Here is a 7,587-nt window from a genome sequence, read left to right on the forward strand (position 1 = left end):
TACAATCACTTTCCAAACTTTTTCTATAAAAGTTTCTAATTCTAACAAATTTTTGATTATGTTTTAAAATATATATTTTATAATGACCAAGCAAACTATCTATACAAATTTTATATAAAATACTGATTTGTAGATCATTGTGTAAATATAATTCATAAGGGCGGAGAGATAGCATAGAAGTAGGGTGTTTGTCTTGCAAGTGACAGACCCAGGACCAACATTGATTCGAATCCTGGTATCCCATATGGTCCATCATGACTGCCAGAAGCAATTTCTGTGCAGAGAGCAGGAAGTAACCTCTGAGTGTTGCCAGGTGTGCCCCCCCCAAAAAAAAACAAAAATTATAAATATAATACATGCTATTAAGTAAAATGCATTTATTTGTAAGTATATTTCCCTAAAATAAAGTTTATATTCTACCAATATGCAAATAACCTGGATTTATTTATTGATCAGATTCTTCAGATTTAACTTGCTTGCCTTGCACTTGGCCAGCCAGTTTCAATCCTTGATGATATCTATGGTCGCCTAAGCAATACCATGAGTGATACGATAGCATGCAGCCATAAGTGATCCATTAACACAACTAGGTGCCTTCCAACGACCAAAAACATATTTTCTTCTTATGAAAGTATACCTATCTATATTAAAAATTATGTCAATAGCCTTTCTTTTTTATTATTTTAATGTCATAGTTTTAACATTCCACCGTTGGTTTGCTCACATTATCTAATATATTTTGTTAAAATTACATCAGGCTATAGCTTTCACTTTCATGTCTTTGATAATTTATAGGACTGTTTGTCTACCTTTTCCAGAGGCAATAGTTATAAACTTTTCTATAAAGTTGTCTTTTTTGGCATTCTCAGCAGCCTAGATACATCATAATCACATTTCCCCTAATAAAAGAACTTCCCACAGATTTCAAAAATTGCATTAATAATACCATCAATTTTCTAGCCATCAGTCCATAGCTTTCTAGTTCCAAACTAAATTTTTTAATTTTCTAGATTCTGTAAGATATCTCTTATTTTTTAGTCTTATTCCTGATATATACACTAAATTGAAAGTTAGAAGAAAAATATTTATGGTATTTAGAAAGAACTTTTTGTGGATTTACTATAAATGCTAAAGATGATTCAAGAGTATATTACTATGAAATCAAATATATTAGAATCAAAGCAACAGGTATGCAATCGGCCTTGAACACAGCCAACCAAGGTTCTATTTCCCAGCATCCCATATAGTTACTCTGATCCCCTCTAGGAAGTGATTCCTGAGCATAGAGTCAGGAATTACCCCTTAAGCACTGCCAGATGTGACCTTAAAAATAAACTAAATATATATATATATATATATATGTATGTAAAAACAAATTATATATACACATATGTCTATAAAGATGAACTAGGTTTTGTAATATGTTAACTGTGCATGAGATTAATACTCAAGTGAGTAAGCAAGGGCTGTCATTCTATGTGTAAATCTATATTTTAAGCCTAAAATATAAGGAAAGGAACTTTAACTGGTTCTTTAAGAAACTCACTTGAACAAGACAAATCAAACAGAGGACAAAGAATATAAATTTGAAAATACTATCAAGAAATCAAGAGGAAAGACAAAATTATATTTCCTTATAATCAAAAGCTCAAGAACTAAATGCTCAAGGTGTAGAGAAAGGTAGGTCATAACGAGTCTAATAAAATTTTTCTGAGAGGTAATTATTGAGCATAACTGAAGATAAACTGCTGAATTATAAAATGTAATTAGTCATATAAGATTTAGATATAGAATCAGAAGCATACTTCTCTAAAATGGGGGGTATTATGTACATGTATATGGTGAAAGTGTCCAGCATTTCTTTTAGTCTAATTTCTTACAGCAATTTTCAAGATATTATTAGAAGCTGCACATAAAAACATCGAAAAAAACACACAACTACATACGTACAAAAGACTGGATTCTCAGGAGGATACTGAGAACTTGAGGTCAAGATTAGCTCTGGAATTCTATGAATTTATCAAATCTTTATTTACTTTTTTTTTCAGTTGCTTCCTAAACTTATGTAATAATTATTTACTTCCTTTTTCAGAAGTGGAAACTGAAACAAGGTTAAGTGACTTTATAGAATGTAAGTGCAATTCAATGCAAACATCTAAGAAAAGTTTCAAAATATCTAGTAAATTGAACAAAAAAAAAAGGATTACAAATAAAAGTGCCATTTTATAAAATTTCACTTTAGGGCTTTAGTTCATCTACTCATAAGTAGTTTACTAATAATAAATCCTTTGTTGTTCTTTTGGAACCACATTCAACAATGTTCAATTTCTGTTCCTAACTTGGTGCTCAGTGTTTGTTCTCATGAGTCTTGGGTGAACTATGTCATGTCAGGGTTAGATTCCAGGGTTCACTGAAACACACTTTAGCCTCTCAGCTCTCTCTGATTCCAAAATATGTATTGCTTCTTTTGAGGGTATTTGAAGCCACATCTCTTTGTACTCAGAGGTTACAAATGACTTTATGTTCCAGGGTTAAATTCTGGTGGTGGTCAGGGAGGCCAAATATTTAATTCAATATTAAAATATTTTTATTAAAAATTTTGTTTTGGATCATAACTAGATTTACTCTAAATTTACTTCTACCTTTGTGCTCAGGAAATCACTCCTGACAGTTCTCAAGAATCCATAACAAAACAGGACAGATAGCACAGCAATAGGGAGGGCATTTGCCTTGCATATGACAGATCCAAGATGGAACTGGGTTCGATTCTCAGCATCTCATATGGTTCCCTGAATCTGCCAGGAGCAATTTCTGAGCACAGAGGATTAACTTTGCATGCTGCTGGGTGTGGCCTCTCGCCCCCAGAAAAGAATCCATAAGCAGTTTAAGCAAAGTATTGAAATTTTACCTTCATACATGGTGTTAGCTGGGGGTCTAAGTTTACTATTTTGCAAGTGGCTAGCCAGTTGTGCCAACACCACTTGTTGAAGAGGCTTTCCTTGCTCCATTTAGGATCTATAGCTTTTATTTATTTATTTATTTTTTATCAAAATTAGGTGATTGTATGTCTGGGGAACATTCTCTGAGTACTCAAGCCTATTCCACTGATCTGATGATCTGTCTTTAGTCCAATATTATGCTGTTTTGATAACTTTTGCTTTATAATACAGTTTAAAATTGGGGAAAGTAATGCCTCCCATATTCCTTTTCCCAAGTATTGCTTTATCTATTCAAGGGTGTTTATTGTTCCAATTGAATTTTAGAAGTGTTTTATCCACTTCTTTGAAGAATGTCATGGGTATCTTTTGAGGGGTCACATTAAATACGTACAATGCTTTGGGAGTATTGCCATTTTAATAATGTTAATCCTGCCAATCCATGAGCAGGGTATGTGTTTTCATTTACGCATGTCCTCTTTGTCCCCATTTCTTCCCTATCATTATGGGGTTATAAAAAGAACATTGATTGTTGTGTGTTAATTTTGTAGCCCACCACATTGCTATATGAATGTATTGTTTTCAGAATATTTTTGGTAGAGTCTTTAGGGTTTTTTAAGTTTTCTAAGCTCTAAGAGAGCTTGTCTTCTTCCTTTTCTATCTGGATTCCCTTGATATCTTTTTCTTGCCTAATTGCTATAGCAAGTACTTCCTGTACTATGTTGAATAGGAGTGGTGATAGAGGACAGTCCTGTCTTGTATCAGATTTTAGAGGGAAGGCTTTTAGGTTTTCTCCATTGAGGATAATATTTGACATTGCTTGTGGTAGATGGCCTTAACTATATTGAGAAAGGTTTCTTTCATTTCCATTTTGCTGAGAGTTCTTATCAAGAATGGTTGTTGGAACTTATCAAATGCTTTCTTGCATCTATTGATATGATCATGTGATTTTTATTTTTCTGATTGTTGATGTGTGTATTATGTTGATGTATTTATGGATGTTAAACCATCCTTACATTCCTGGGATGAAACGTACTTGATTATAAGTGAATGATCTTCTTGATGACAGATTAGATCCTATTTGCCAGGATTTTGTTGAGGACCTTTGTGTCTGTGTTCATCAGGGATATTGGTCTGTAATTTTCTTTTTTGGCAGCATCTCTCTCTGATTTTGGTATCAAGATGATGTTGGCTTCATAAAAGCTGTTTGGAAATGCTGCTGCCTTTTCAATTTCATGAAAGACCCTGGTCAGTATTGGTAGTAGTTCCTCTTGAAAAGTTTGAAAGAATTCATTAGTGAATTCATCTGGGCCTGGGATTTTGTTTTGGGGTAGATATTTTATTACCATTTTAATTTCCTCAATAGTAATGGGGGTGATTAGATATGCTACATCCTCCTTAATCAACCTTGGAAGGTTATAAGAGTCCAAGAATTTATCCATTTCTTCCAGGTTCTCTTGTTAGTGGCATAGAGTATCTCAAAGTTATCTATGATTACTCTTTGAATCTCTGCAATATCTGTAGTAATTTCCCCCTTATCATTTCTAATATGGGTTATCAAGTTTTTATCTCTTTCTTTGTGAGTTTTTTCCAATGGTCTATCAATCTTGTTTAATTTTTCAAAGAACCAACTGCTTTCTTTGAACTTTCAGATGGATTTTTGGGTTTCCACTTCATTGATTTCTGCTCTAAGCTTTGTCATTTCCTTTTGTCTTCCTATTTTTGGTTCCTTTTGTTGATTATTTTTTAATTTTATAAGCTGCATCTTTAAGCTATTCAGGTTTGCCCCTTCTCCCTTCCTGATGTGTGCTTGCAAAGCTATAAAAATTCCTCTCAGTACCACTTTTATGGTGTCTCATAGATTCTGATAGTTTGTGTTTTCATTGTCATTTGTTTCTTGGAAAGTTTGTTTTCCCTCTTTGATTTAATCTCAGACCCACTTGTTTTTCAGTAGTAGGCTGTTTAATTTCTAGTTGTTAAAAAGTTCTTCTATATCCCTTTGTAGTTTGCATATAATTTCAAAGTCTTGTAGTTAGCAAAGGTAGCCTAAACATTTCTATTCTCTTGATTATATGGAGGTATGTTTTATGTACCAGCACGTGGTCTATCCTGGAGCATCACCCATATACATTGGAGAAAGAATATGTATCCAGGTTACTGGGGATGGAGTGTCCTATCTACTAGTCCTCTTTCTTCTATTTCTTTTTTCAGGGCTACATATTTTTGTTGAGTTTTAGTCTGGTTGCCCTATCAAGTGTTCACTGGGCCATGTTGAGTTCTTCCACAATTATTGTGTATTATTGTTATTCTCTTTCAAATTTGTCAATAGTTGTATTAGATGGGGTGTGTATATGTTTAGTAGTGTGATTTCTTCCTGTTGGACATATTCCTTGATTAGTACAAATTGTTCATCTTTGTCCCTTACAAGTTTTTCGAGTCTAAAGTTTGTGTGGTCTGATATTAATATGGCCACCCCAGTTTATTTAAGAGTGTTGTTTGGTTGGATGATTTTCCTCCAGCCTTTGATTTTCCTCAGCCTTTGATTTGTATTGACTATTCAGGTATGTTTCTTGTAACTAGCAGAAGGTTGGATTCATCTTTTTCATCCATTTAGCCACTCTGTGTCTCTTAATTTGTGCATTTAGTCCATTGATATTGAGGGAGATTATTGTCATGGGATTTAATGTCATCTTTGTGTATAAGTTTGGTGTGTCAGTTGGTCTGTCTTGTCTTAGAATAGACCTTTCAGTTTTTTTTTTTTAAGGCTGGTTTTGCATCTGTAAAGTTTCTGAGCTGTTGCTTGTGAGAGACTCATTTGAGAGACAACTTAGAAACAATTGAATACTCGTTTTAAGTTTACTATACAATCTATAAAGAAAAGATTGAAGAAACAACAGGCCCTTCAACTAACGGGACTATTCCAGTATCTTTCTCCTATGTAGATTCCAGCAAATGAAGATCTTCATAAAAAGTGTGGTTCTGGGTAATAACTGCCCACTCCCACAATTTCCCATGCCCTTGCTATGTGTAACTATTTTGTTTCAGAGAACACTGTAATATTAGTAAATAAGTCACTGGGTTGAACTATTTCAGTTTTTCCTCTTAATTTTATGCATCATGTAATGATTATATGCCAGGATAATTTGAAAAACAAAAGATGGAGGAAGCCTAAAAATAATACAAGAGGTAGGGCATTACCTGTCTGAGGTCTCTCCCATAGCTATCCCATATTGCCACATATGGTTCTTTGACACTCCACCAGGAGGATCCCCTGCTCACAAAGCCAGGAAAATGTCCTGTGCACAGCCAGGTGTGTGGCCCCTAAATCAAACAAAAACGATTAATTTTTTTTGTTTGTTTTTGGACTGCACCCGGTGATGCTCAGGGGTTACTCTTTGCCATATGCTCACAAATTGCTCCTGGCTTGGGGGATTATATGGAATGCCAGGAGTATTCAACCATGGTCCGTCCTCAGCAAGTGCGAGCAAGACAGATGCCTTACCGTTTGCACCACTGCTCCGGCCCCCAAAATAGTTGATTTTAATGGAATGTTGAAATCATTGTTTCCATACAATAAAAAACAAAATGGATTTCCTTGTTTGAAATATGCCAAGCAATGGAGTCTCTCTCTCTCTCTTTCTCTCTCTCTCTCCTCATAAAATAATAACATACTTTTAAAATAATGGGTCTTGTGTTAAAATCTTGGAGATTACTTACCCTAATAAGTTTTATAACAGCAAAATATTATTCCTTGTCTATGGCATTTAAATAGAATAGCTAGAATAGTTCGAAAATATAGAAGAGTTTCAAAACTAAAAAGCTTCAAAGGGTGGAATAAATACACAGATTTTATGTATAATTTTACTGAATATTTTTCATGAAATGCTTCCAAAACTCTCATTTACAGCTTGTGAAGTGGAAGTATTTGTAGAAAGTTGGAACTTCCACAGATAAAATACAACACTGAGACCAAGAAAACCTTCAACCTCACTGAATAATGTTTCAGAAGGATCAAAATATGTCTAGATAATCTTTGTCTATGGTTTCTGCTAAGTGTGTCACCCTGAGATTGTATTTTGGTAACCCCTTTCTAGGACCCATAAAAGCTGCCTTTAATTTTTCTTCTCTTCCACACTTGGTGTCAATTGTCTCAACACTTACAATTATTTTGTATGCCCACATGTCTTCACACATCTGAACATACCAAGAAGCCCTGTGACAAATTACTCAGTGAAATATTCAGTCCCTTTGTCACTTTCACTAAAGTTCCTGATCCTTCGATATGTCCATGTTTAAGCTAACAGACATCTAGACACCTTGCCAAAAGGAAATCCACACTCAAAGCAAAACTGTCCAATCAGAATTAACTGAACTAACACTTGTCTGATGCACAAATCCATTTCACTGAAAACAGCTTTAAAGCCCCCAGACTGTAGTTTCTCAAAGTATCAGAGGAAAATCATCATCCTATTTAGTATGTCTAAACTTAACAAAAGGTATAAGAAGAGAAGTGTGACTTGCCTATATAATGAAGAATCCTCATTTAGCAAAAGAATGAATCTTATACCAATATTTGATGATAAATAAGAAATATGTGTGTCATTGTTCTGTTTAAACCTAAAAATAGTATCTTCCTCCTAAATCATTGTAC

Source organism: Suncus etruscus, chromosome 4, assembly GCF_024139225.1.
Source record: "Suncus etruscus isolate mSunEtr1 chromosome 4, mSunEtr1.pri.cur, whole genome shotgun sequence".
Lineage (NCBI taxonomy): Eukaryota > Metazoa > Chordata > Mammalia > Eulipotyphla > Soricidae > Suncus > Suncus etruscus.